The 13,285-nt window shown below is 42.9% G+C and overlaps 1 protein-coding gene across 1 annotated transcript in view; it reads left to right on the top strand.

Annotated features, from left to right (window-relative positions):
* Window positions 1-950: 950 nt before the first annotated feature.
* Window positions 951-13,285, top strand: part of CDH20 (cadherin 20) — a 118,321-nt gene continuing 105,986 nt past the window's right edge. Inside the window, exon 1 of the mRNA XM_088170498.1 lies at window positions 951-1,097. The gene's annotated coding sequence lies outside the window, so the exon portion shown is untranslated. The remainder of the gene's footprint in view (window positions 1,098-13,285) is intronic.

Raw genomic sequence — 13,285 nt, 5'->3', positions numbered from 1 at the left:
GTGCTGGCAGCAAAAAGGAGTTATTACTACTGGGAGCTATTAGAGAGGTAATAACCTTCTCATACCCAAGTGGACAAGTTTCCCTCTCTTTTTCACACATACACATCATCAAAGTTGGTGCAAGTTTGCTACCTTCCCATTCCGTGCAGAAAGATGACGGCTAGCACAGGAATGGTGAATCAGAAATACCTGCCTTCCTGGTTACTTCAGGTCAAGATCGAGACAAATTTGCTGGCAGAAAGGATGCCTTGTCCTGCTGCCGCCTTTGCAGTTGTTGTTCTGTGGATGGGGAGTATTTTAGCAAGCCTGGCAGCTTTTATGAACACTAAAATGATCTTTAAAGGTGGATGTAAAGCCCCTTTATTATTTGGTTGTTTTTCCAAAGTCTTACACAAACCCTCTAGGAAACTCTACTGTTTGTCCTCATAAAAGTAGCTCTGACATTAGTCTCAGCATGTGTATTAACTAAAATCGAGCCCTCCAAAGAAATTCAGCTTTCATCTTCGTACCCTTTTATTGATTAAATAAATTTACACACCGGTTCGCCTCTCCGGTGTGACTTTTGGTCTGCCTCAGCAGCCCGTCCTCTGGCAGCCCATGTGGTGCGTTTCGGAATCCTCCCGAGCTGTGACCAGCCCTGCGGAGGGGAGACCCGCGGTTGCTCTCCCGTAGCCGGGGGGCTGCGTGGAGCCCGGGGGCGCAGCTGGGGCGGGGGGTTCCCCGGGAAGGAGGGCGGGGGCGGCGCAGGAGGGCGCAGCTCCCGGCTCCAATCGCCTCCCGCAGGTCCCCGCGGCAGCGCCAGACCCGCCGCGACATCCGCGGGCAGCCGAGCCAGGGGCAGCGCCGGCCACTTCCCGCGGGCAGCTCCGGGCAGCGGGGCGGCCGCGGGGCTCCTTCCTCCTCCTCCTCCTCCTCCGCCTCCGCCTGCGGCCGCGCAGCCCCCCCAGCCCGAGCCTCTCTCCGCAGCCGGAGAGCGGAGCGGGCGCAGCTCCCTCCGCGGCAGCGGAACGGGGGGCGCGGGGATGTGAGCGGCGCACCGGCGGGGCAGGGAAGTCCCGTCGCCAGGAAGGCAGTCGGGAGCTCCTCCACACTGCAAGGTAACCCGACCTCTCCTTCGCGGACTTTTTCTTCTGCTTCTTTCCTTTCCTCCCCTCTTTCTCCCTCTCCTTTTTATTTTCTCATTTTCTTTATTTTTGTTTCCTTTCTTTATTTCTTATTTTTTCCCTTTCCTTTTTTCTTCTTTTTTTTTTTTCCTCTTCTTTACTTTTTCTTCTTTTTTTCTCCTTAAGGTTTTAGTATTCTCTTAATCTTTGTTGTTCCTCCTATTATTTTTTTTTTCATCTTTCCCCGACCTCCGGGCTGTCCAGCCGCAGTCAGAGGGCGAGGAGGAGGCGGTGAGGAAGGGAGCGAGCCCACCCCGGGTCGCTCTGGAGTTTGGCTGAGACAAGGCTCCCCCCGCTCCGCAGGCGCTCTGCCGCGGCGGTCGGACAGGGCAGAGCCGGGCGGAGCGGGGATCGGAGCGTCCCGGCGGCGCGGCTGCCCTACGGGAGAGGGGAGCAGCTCGGACAGACGGACAGGGGGCACAAAGAGCCGCCCGGGGCATGGAGCGGCTCCCTCCAACTTTCCCGGGCAGGGGAGCCTCCTCTGGGATTTCGACAGAACGAGAAAAAAACTATGGGAGAAGGTGTGCGTGTGTGGATGTGTGTGGATGCTATACAGCCGGAGCTGGAAATTATCCCCCCCTTCCTCCCGCCCCCTCGCCGAGGCTCCCGAGGAAGAAGCGCCCCCCTGTCCGGGGGTGTCCGGGGGCTCCCGGGGGTCCGGGGGAGTCCGGGGGGCTCCGGGGCTCGGCGGGCACTGCGGGAGCGGCGCGGAGGGGGTGCGGGCGGACACAAATGGTAAAAGATACGGAAGGAAGAGACCCAGTGGCTGGGACATAAATCAGGCAGAATATATGGGGAGTTGATGAGAATAGGTCTTTTCACCCTTTAAAAAAAAAATAGCCACTTTGGAAGAGAAAAAGGAGGCTGATTATTGGCATCCAGCTCTGAAACCCAGGCAGCTGATGCTGAAGGGAGCCAAAGGGAGCAGTTCTTCTTGGTTTAAAAACAGCAAGACAGTCTCTGCCAAAGATTGCTGTAAACACTGAATAAAGATTTCATTGTGGCTTGGTGTGACTGGAATAATTAGGCAGTTAATTGTTCATTCTGATCTTAAAGTGCAGTAATCAGTAGTGCACAGTAGGAAAAATACGGGGGAAAGGGAGGAAAAATAGCAATAGGAAAATGATAGGAAAATGCATCACTTTTTCCTCATCCGCTGGGTTTTTTTTATGTGGGTTGCTTTTTTTCTCTGTGTGTGTGAGAGAGAGAGAGAGACTGGGAGCACGTGGGTCCCAGTCTATTTAGATAGACTGCACCTTTGTAAAGCTAGGGTGTAATTGTGCTTTTGCCGCCACTGTGTCAATATCATTTTGGGCTGGACAAAATCAAATTATGAGACTTAAAGAAATCCTATTTTATGGAAATGAAATCTGAAGATGCCTGGAGAATGAACATCTTAACTAGATTGACTAATACCAATTAATGCATTTTACTTATGTGTGCACTTTATTGCCAACTCAGCAGGAATGAAAGCTAATGGTGCCAGCTTTTGTGCTGCTCTAAGACATTTCTCAAGCAGTCACACAAGGCTTTAATGGTAAACTGTTTCGAGTTTTTAACACTGTGATTGTGTCCCTGTTCAGCTCAAGTTCCTTGCAGCGGTGATGCTTTCATGGTAATCTAATGAAATGATCTCTTGTTACACTGTGTTAGCTATTCCCTGTGACACAGCAGGGAGATACAACCTGCAAGTGTTTGTACTGGAGGTGGTGATAAGTTGTTGAGCAAGATGCACTTATAAGCAACAGAATATGACTTACTGATATTAACTGGAAAATGGCACCCTAGGCAAAAGGTATTTTGCTTTCCATGGCATGTTTTTACACATACACACATATATATGTACACATTTGTGCTAAAGAAGCATAATAGTGAATTAACCATCAGAAAGGATGGAAGGATGTTGTGTTTAAAAAGGAAAAGAAAAACCAACTTTGAAAGCAGTCCATAGTCATTTAAGCAAGGTAGAAGGATTTCTCCAAGTCTAATTGTAAAGGAAACAGACTTACCATTTGTATAACTTCCTTGGCCTTAGAACAGTTACATGAAACATTCATTTGGCTTGGAGACATCTATGTAGCCTGCACATCCATCACAAAGAAAAAAATAAACATGCTGTAATTGGGCGAGGTTTTAAAAGTCATTCAGTTAAGTATAATTTCTGTCACTGCACATGCAGAAAACTAGGAGCTACCCATCATCAGAAAAAACAGAAGGAGGGAGCTTTAATTCGGCCCTGAAAAGTGAATCATTTTGTTATCTTTTGTTGAAGCTGCATTTGCTGAAGGTTTTGACCTCCACTTTCTGAGATTTTTGTGGAAAGACAAGAGGCGAAAACATGAGGCATGTTGTCCAGCTAAAAGTACAAAACTAATATAAAACACTGCAGTCTTCTCTCAGGTCATAGAGTTTAGAAGAGCAAGGACAGAATGATGGCTCCAGAATGGCAAAAACATCTCTTAACAACTGGGTATGTAGGGGCCAATGTTAAGATCCACTTTACAAGCATTTTTATTAAGCTGTTTGATGTGCTCTACAGTGCTACTCAATGATACAGTGATACTACAGTGATACTCAATACTCAGTCTGTGAAGAGTATTCCTGATTTAACAGCAGTCTGTGCTGAAAGAATGTCTTCAAGACATTTTCCTGTTGATACAGTCTAGAGGGGGATACTGCTAACTTTATTTGTACCTATGTAGTCCAAGAAATCTAGGGATGTTCCGCTTTCTTACAAAAATCCAAAAAGTGTGGTGACAAGTGATCGCATAAGAGACTCTGCTCAAGTTTCTGATTACAGTGTTTGTCAAAAAAAGTGTTTCAGAAAATTTGCATGGTGTACCCCTTGCACAAGTACCATGTTAAAGTCTAGAATAATTTGAAGATTGCTAAAAAGATTTTGAGAAGAGTCTGAAGTCCAACTGGCTCCTCATTTCTATATAAAATGCATTGAAAACACACTTTGGTCATCACAATGAGTTTGGTAAGGATCTTTCTTACATTGTTTCAGCGTGTAGCAAAATACACAGAGGATTATACACTTTTATTCAAGGAAAATATTTGCCAGCAAATTGTAGCTAGAATCCTGGATACTATCTTATACCTATCCTTAATACTAACTTATGCTATTTGAAATGCATAATACAGCTTCATAATAAAATTGCATTGTCACAGACATAATTGTTATTCATAACAAGTAGCCTCACAAACAGATTCCATCCCTTTAAGTATTGAGTCTCAGTCAGGCCAATTATGACTAAATTACTGCATGTTCTCTCCTGTATCAACTAATTAAAGGGTAATTAATAAAATGATAATTTCATTCCATGGCAATGTCTACATCTGGTTGTCATAGCAAAGATTGTTTGACATATGGTTAAATGGTCAGATACTACAGTGTACAAATGCAGCATTTGCACAGAACACCTGGCAAGCCAGAGGAATTTAACCCTTAAGACATGAATTTCAAGAATCTGTGTCAATGTGTTATTACACTGCTTTGCTTATTCTCTCCACCTAGTCTTCTTACGCCTTTAAGAAAATTTAGTGTTCCAAGTTAATTTAAGTAACTCTGTTGGGGCGAGGGAAGAGTGGGTAGACAACTTGGGATATTAGGTTGGAAATGAAATATAAAATAGTACTGACTTTTCTGTGGGAAATAAAATGGGTGGTTCTAAATTAACTTCTGAGAGGAGACACTCCATTGGTGCTCATATTACTGGGAGCTTCCCCTTTTCAGAAAATCAGGCTGAAATTAGCATGGCGACAAAATGATCTTTTTCTTTTCCTAGATATAGTTGTATGCCAGGATTAAGACTGAGATTGTGGTCACAACAGCATGGAAAATCTGCATTGTAGACTTCCGTCACTGTACCTGTCATATGTAGATAAAACAAAACTTATCTCCTCAAGGACAATAACCATAAAATTCACATCTACTAAAGAAATTAAACAGTCCTCTATCAAGTCAACAGATTATATGAATAAACAATTCTCCTGTAGGTGGCTGTTGTACAAAATAGCATATGCACATACTCTGAAGTATCAGTGGTTGAAATTCTCAGGGCAGCCCATACATAGGATTTTATACATATCTTAAAGGATTATATATTAGACTTCAACATTGCCTTGAAAAATTTCAACCACTGCTGTTTCAAAGTGTGCAACAGACTGTATGTCTGTCCTTTAAAACATAAACTCTTTGTGATATTTTAACATGAACTAAATGACAATTTCTTAGCTATACTGGGTCAAGCTGAATCCCTCGTAAAACTAGAAACAAGAAGCAACAGGCATAATGTTTTCCTTCTCTTTAGAACAAAAATAAAAGTACTTAAAAGGGGGAAAATAACTAGTGCTTTTTCCGAATTAGAGCAAAGTAAAAAGGATGTAGTAAACTGCAGGAAGACATGAAAGTCTGTCTTTTCCCATGCAAATGATCCTCAATGAACAGTTCCCGCAGTGAATAGTTGGGGTCGCTCATCACCTCATGTGGTCAGGTGCAGAGCGTGGCCAGTGATGCTCATAAAGCACTGTTTGTCCATCTCTCTGAGAGCCTGAGTCCTGCTCCTTGAGAATCTCCAAGTGCACGGATCTCCCTCATTTTCATTCTACTCGTGCAGCTCATTAACACCTGGAAAATCTTTTATAGCATTTAACTGCATCAGATGCACTGTCCGGCACATGTTTTCTTAATAGGGCTTTCACTGTGGTATTGTCAAAGAGCCCTTATGTCACAGCTGGGAACATGAATCTGTCATGTCAGTGCTGTACCTTGGGTTAGACAGTAATAGTGTATGAGTGTGTTTTATGGAGGGGCTGAACATGCCCATATACTGTGTTAGCAGGGAAGAATGTGAAGCTTGTTCTCCTAAATAAAGATTCAGCCTGGTGCTAGTAGAGTACTTTGTACCATTTAAACACTGCTGCCTCTAAGGCATTGCACTTAAGGAAAGGGAAGTCTGAGGCAAGCAAGACACATCCTAGTATTTTAGTGGTGTAATGCTGCTAGTTAACGATATGTCATCATTTACATTTCAGTAGGAAAAAAATTGCCAGAGGTTTCTAATTCAACAGAAACAATCAGAAGTTGATATGAAAGTCCTTACCCTGGGAATATTTGTTTTTAAAACAAGTTTGATTTAAACATATTTGGCAATATAAGAAGAAGGGGAAGAGAAGCAAATGTTTTCTAATTCCATATGGTTTTTGTGCCCATTAGATCACTGTAAAATCCAGCTTTAAATAGATTACTTTGTAGCTCTGTAATCAGAATGCCTTGGGTAATTAAAAAAAGGATAGAACTGTGAAAACTGACAGCAATGCATGTATAAGACCTACTTTTTCCAGAGGAATTTTTAACATAGTTACATACATTTAATCTGAAAGCTAAACACTTAAAATTCACCAGCTACAACACTAGCAAGCATGTCTTGATGGCATTCCAAAAGATAGAGCCCACATCTGAAAAGTGTTTGCAGACTTGAGAAACCGTAACTGTTGTGAAGGAGTTGATTCGGGTCCTCATTTACAGAATGAATGGATGAAAGGAGCACTTCATGCAGTCACAGGCAGTTCCAATTTTTAAACTACTCCTTTTGCTTTGAAAAGCATAAGTATAATTCATATGCTAAGAAATAAATTCACTACTAAATAAATACACTACTAAATGCATTCTGTATGTTAAAAGTGTTTGTGATGGTGCTTCAAAAACCTGAGCATTCAGGGATTGATCTCCCAAACAAGAACCAGTCCCAGCTTAAGCTGGAACCAGTGAAACATTGAGGTATTTGGATAATAGGGCTGCCTTCTGAATTTCCTCTTGGTTTTTCTCCTTTATGCCATCTGTGTCATCTTCTGTTTTCCTAGCAGTGACAGCATTGGGATGCTCTTGTGTGCCCATGCCATTAGCTCATGTCTTCACCAAAGAGGGAACAAATAGGGCTGGCTAGGGCTGCCATGGGGGCCCTGGGGAAAACATGTGAGTTTGTTTCTCAGTAAGGCCTTTCTGTAAATTATTTTACTTTTTTCAGAAGGACTGATGCCCTTCCTGCTCTGTGCAGATGCCCAATGGAACAAGCACTCACAGAAAGGTGTAGGGTTTGCCCTGTTGAGCTATGCAGTGCCCAACAGCCTAACCCAAGAGGTGCTGAGAGTTTTCAGAAAGAGACCACATTGGGGTGAGTTCTTCTACATGATTCCTTTTAGAAAATCAAAGGTTAAAAAGGAGCCTGTGCAACTGGAGTGTGTTGACCCTGGCTGGACCCCAGTGCCCACCAAAGCTACTCTATCCCTTCCCTCAGCTTAACAGGGGAGATAAAATATAATGAGAATACAGATCAAGTTGAAGACAGGAGATATTCCTCACCAATTACTGTTACCAGCAAAACAGACTCTGCTTGAGGAAATCAATTTAATTTATTACACAGCTCTTCTCCCCAGACTCAACTTCATCCCCAGTTTCTCTGCCTCCCCATGGAACAGGGTGACAGGGAATTGGGACTGAAGTCAGTTGATCATACACTGTCACTGCTTCTCCCTCCTCATGGGAAGGACTCCTAGCACTCTTCCCCTAATCTAACATGGAGTCCCTCCCCCAGGACTCAGTTCTCCACAAACTCCTCCAGTGTGGGTCCTTCCCACAGGCTGCAGTTCTTCATGAAGTGCTCCAGCGTGGGTCCCCTGCAGGATCGATCACAAATCCTCCCAGCACAGGTTACCTTCACCATGGGCTCTCTACATCCATCTGCAGGTCCTGCCAGGAGCCTGCTACAACACAGGCTTCCCATGGGGGTCACAGCCACCTTTGGGCATCCACTTGCTTCCTTGGGGTCTTCCATGGACTGCAGGGGCACAACCCCTTCATCGTGGTCTTCACCAGGGGCTGCAGGGGAATCTCTGCTCCAGTGTCTGGAGCACCTCCTTCCCTTCCTTCTTCATAGACCTTGATATCTGCAGGGCTGTTTCTCTCACATATTCTTACTCCTCTCTCCTCCCTCACCTTCTTAAATAAATTACCCCAGAGGTGGTGCCATCGTTGCTGCTGGGCTCAGCCTTGGCCAGCAGTGGGTCCATCCTGGTGCCAGTGGACATTGGCTGTAATGGACATGGATGAAGCTTCTGTCAGCTCTCACATAAAACCACATAAACCCCCCCTCCCCCCCCCCACAGCAAAACCTTGTCACTCAAATCCAATACAGTAATTAACCTTTGTACATGCCTAGGTATTGTGAGACACAGTCGAGAGCCCTTGCAATATGTCACTTTGTTACTGCGAAGAAAGTTAAGGATTGACAGAAAGGCTTAACTATAAATTTTCTTGCCTGTATGAGTTTAATTTAGAATTGCAATCACGATGTAACATAAATTAAAATAGCAGTAGTAGATTGCTAGTTGGCAAATCTCTAAAGAATAATATAGGTACTTCACTAGATTATGGAGTACCTTCTATGTGCTTAGCCCATTGCTGAAATTAGTGTATTTTTTTAATTTTAAGATACTTTTGAAGAGGAGAGACAGGCTTAAAGAGGTGAACTTCTGGTGACTTTCTGTGTGAACTAGAAGAATGACTTCTGGAAAGGGGAGCTTCCTTAATGAAGAGAAGCATTTCCCTTCAAATAAAATTTGAAGTTTTGCCCCAAGCATCCTCCAATCCATGCATAATCTAGAGGATATTAATCATTAAAGTAAATATTATGTATTACTTGACCTGCAGGTGTAATATATTAAGGCTTCAGAGCAAAAAGATGTTTTTAAGGAAGAGAGTGGAGAAATAAAGAGAAAATCTGAAGGCCTTGTGAAGAACCTATGAAGGACAGAAAAAGGGGAGTATGGGAAGACTGTGTATCAGTGGTGCCTATGTGTTTTAATTGGACACTCACTTTCTTTCAATGTCAGAGGAGGGCTGCATGCAGCAAACAACTACCATACCTCCTGAGAGGAGCTGCTGCTCTGTCTCCTTCAGAAAGTGATATGGAAATGGACAGTCTCCATGCAAAGAATGCATGAAGAGTGAGCACAAGCTGGTAAATTTATTCGAATAGCAAGGTTAAACACCATCTTTTCTGGGCACCCCACAGACACCCAGAGGAGATCCTGTCAAATGGCTGGTGCACGTCCTTGATAATGACAAGGGGAAGGGCTGCCAGGCCCGTTGGAAAGGCAGCAGTCAGCTATTGGCATTATCAGACCAGCTCTGTGGCCCACAGCCCTGTACACCTTCTGCCTTGGAGTCTCTCCTCGGGAGGAAGGGCCACAAGGAGCAGCTCTGGTAGAACAAGCTCCACATTTTAAACACTTGTAGCGGAGGAGGCACATAGGCACAGTGCTGCAAGGAAGAGCTGAAATCAGCCTTCAAGCAGATGACAAGAGAGGATCTGTCAAACCAGCCTTCAAGAGGACAGAGAGCATGCTGAGAGAAAATGATGATAATAGCAACAAAACCTTGAGGAGACTGAACAGAGAAAGAAGCTGCAGGAGGGCAAAAAACAGGATTTGTATAGTGAGGCAGACAGAAAGAAATGACAAATATCTTCATAGAGTAACAGAGACAAAAAAGGACAGATCTGATAGGTGGCAAGTATAGAATTTGGATCTGGTTTGGAAAGAAACTAATACAAAAAGAAGGCAAATAACTGTTCCCCAGGGTTGTAAATAAGCATGGCAGAAAGCAGAGGAGTTTGCGGTAGCAGATAGAGATTGGAATAACAGCATCTGGATCCCACAAAAAGTCTCTAGGGTGAGTAAAGAGTATGGGGGGGAGGGGAGGGTTTGTTAAAAAAGTCATATTCCTAGATTTGCTTGTGGTTTCAGGTTGTAGCTCATCAATATGCCAAGAGAAAGGTGTCTGCCAGAAATGTGTTGTAGATATTAGGGCTATATACAAAACGTAACCATTGTATAGAAATGTTGGTCTGAACTATGGCTAAACTTTCTTTTTTTTGTGTGTGTGTAGTATAGACTTGGGAAAGGTCTAATCCTCATGAGGGTGAGCTCTGTGGTGCTGCTAAAGGGACTGTGTTAAATACACTGTGATTGAGGATCCACGCTTCCAGGTGGGCTCCTGTCTCATGCCCAGGGGACATCTCAGCATGGAGGACAAAGGAAGTGGATGCTAGATTCAAATGTGTAGAAGTGATAATGGAAGCAAAGGAGAGAGAGAGAGAAAAGAGAGCAGCTCAACACTGAGCTGTCAGTCTCTGCCTGTCTGTTTTCCTTGCCTGTTTGGCCCATGTAGCTCTTCAAGTGCCCCCGTTTGCTGTCCTGCTGCTCTGCTCAAGAGAAGGGGCTCCCATTAAAGACTCATTTGTATTACAGCCTGCTAAATAGGCGACTGTTAGTGAGGCAATGAATCAACCGTGGCTAACAGCAGTGATACCCAGTATAGCTAATAACTTTTCCCTACTACTGCTTGCTATCTCCACCTCATTTGCTTCTCACCCTTGAGAGAAACAGCTCCATTGCATTACCTCTGTAATCCCCTACTACACTGTACAGGTGTTTATGCAGAGCAAACATATATGCTTGTGTGGCAGGTAGGTGCTAATTTTTTACTACAAATTTCTAGCCTCAAAAAATGCATTCTCATTAAAATCTGTTGTCACTTTAATCCTGTTGCCTGTTGCCAATGAACCCTTTGGCTATGATGTCTTTGTTTTGTTGAAAGGTCAGTAATTGCAGTATCAAAAATAAATCATAAGATGTTCTGTTTTCTTCTTCATTGTGTCAATTTAGTAAAACATCAGTAAAATCTCATAGATAACCAGCTGACACTGGTGTTTTATGCAGTTTGTTCTCTTTCTTTTCTAAGTGTTTAAGTGTTAATGCCTTTGCAGTGGGCAAAAAAGAGTTGTCCCAGGAGAGCATGGCTAAGAGTTTTGAAACTGCTGTAGGATCTGGACACTTAAGTTCCCATTATTTTTAATGATCCCTGAGCATCCAAATTCCCCATATAGTTACAGTTACCTACCAAATTGTCTTCAAGGGTTGGTGGACCAAAACTCTTTTTATTCTGAGATAAATTGCCTTCTTTTCTCTGGGAACTTATGGAGTTATTTACTGAAGAGGCAATTACCAAATGTCATAACAGATTTGACTTACTAGCTGTAAATAGCCAATCGATCAACCATTACATGCATTTAAAAGCATTTTTAAGTCCACTGGTCTTTTTTTTCCTCTTTAGGAACTATCTAGAAGGGACTGAACCACTTAACTTCTGCTTTAAAATATCACCCTATGGAGGATGATTGTTTTATTGGAAGACCACCCTGCTTTGCAGGGCTCCAGGAGAGTTAGAAGAATGTCTGTTTTCTGTGTTAAAGATTGGTGTCTTCTCTGGCTAAAGAGATCTTTCCTTTTCTGTATGCTCATGGGCTTTTCAGACACTGAAATCACTGCCTTGATAAACTTCTTTCTATAATATTTTACTCACCAGGGTACCACTTCACAGTGTTGGCCTCTTACTTGAAGAATATTCACATGACACAGAGAAATAAAAATATAAATTAGAAACTTATTTTCTACACAGAAAATTTTTCTTTTTTTAATTGCTTTAATGTGTAGATAGAGACCACTCAAAAAGCATCACCCCAACTACATAACTCTGATAGTAACTTTAAAAATCATACAGTCCTTTAATGCTCACCATCTCCTTAAGGATAAGAAACACAGGGTAACATAATGCTGCATAATTGAATGTTCAGCATTAGAAAATTTCTCATCAATGAAAGAAGGGTAGAAGGTGGGGATTTTTGGAAGCCTAATACTACATGAAAGTATTTAGAATGGAGATAATATCAGGGAACTGCAAAGGAGGATGCATTTGCAAATTCTGTCCATATTGACCAATAAACAATTTATGGAGAGAACACAAACAAACCGTTAGAATATTTTAAGATCATAGCTTCTGACAAGTATACTTTATTTATGACTTTGCAGTACATTCTTCTCCAGTAATGTTTAGAGGAGATAAAAAGGGGAAGGGGGAAGACACAGCATTCACAATGTTTAAAGTGTTTTATCCTCATGTCCTCTGCCATGTGTGGGGTATTGTCAACATCAGTTGATCAGATAACCTCAATGTTCCTGTCTTATGTAAAACTCTGGAACTAGAAAAAATCACAGATGTGCCAATAAATGTTTAAGGAATAGGACTGTGGAAAATGGTGCTCCTTTATCTGGAACTTGTGCAGTACTGATGCCAATAAATGAGTGCTGCCAGCACAGCCAAGTGAGTGAGAAAGGAGGCAGAGATGGGATGGGATAAGTGTCCAGCCTTAGCACAACTTCTGCCACTGTTGGACACTCTATTGCCAAAGCCAAAGATTCACAATCTGATGGCATTATATGCCTATGTAAGAGCAATGTTTGAGTTTAGCTTCGAATCTGCTGATGCAACAGAGATTTTGTAGCTTTTGTCCACACAGTGGATTTGAGTGCTTGAGGAAATACACCAGGTTTAGGTTTCTGAGACTGAATCACCAGACAAAGGTAAAAATTCTATTATTATTATTTATAATTTATGGTTTAGAGGTGCCTGCAGGTGCCAGGTAATATGCAGATCCCCCTGCAGTACAAACATGAGGGGCACAGTGCTCCATCACAGTGCTTGCAGTCCAAATACCAGGTCTGGGAGATCACAATTCTGTTTTGTCAAAGCTTAGATTTCAAAATCGTCATGTTTTACAGGGAAACCAAAGCCTTTAGGAAATGCTCAAACAAAAGACCTGTCAGAGCAATCACACTTAGTAATGAAGAGGTCAAGATTGTAACTTGTGTCTCAAAGTGCCAAGAAAGAGCCCTGATCTGAGAAATCTTTTCCTGGAAAAGGTCGAAGTTCATATGTTTCTGGTGGGGAAAAAAATTGCTATTTTTACTTGAAGAGAATATATCTCAAAAACCAAAATTCTGTTGAACACAAGGCAGAGTGAAGATAAAACAAGCCCAGAGAACAGTGTGGGCTGTCAAGGAGAAAAGCAAGAGAAAAACCAAACGCTGGAGTCAGCCCCTGGTACCCAGTCCCATATCATGAATTTGCCATTCACCAGCCATTTTTTTGTTTTCAGCCTGGGCCAAAGTTTCTGAGAAATGGGCTGCAGTCCCTGGGATCAGGAGGGCAGCAGCCC

Source organism: Sturnus vulgaris, chromosome 1, assembly GCF_052056855.1.
Source record: "Sturnus vulgaris isolate bStuVul1 chromosome 1, bStuVul1.hap1, whole genome shotgun sequence".
NCBI lineage: Eukaryota > Metazoa > Chordata > Aves > Passeriformes > Sturnidae > Sturnus > Sturnus vulgaris.
This window is presented reverse-complemented; position numbering and strand designations above follow the sequence as displayed.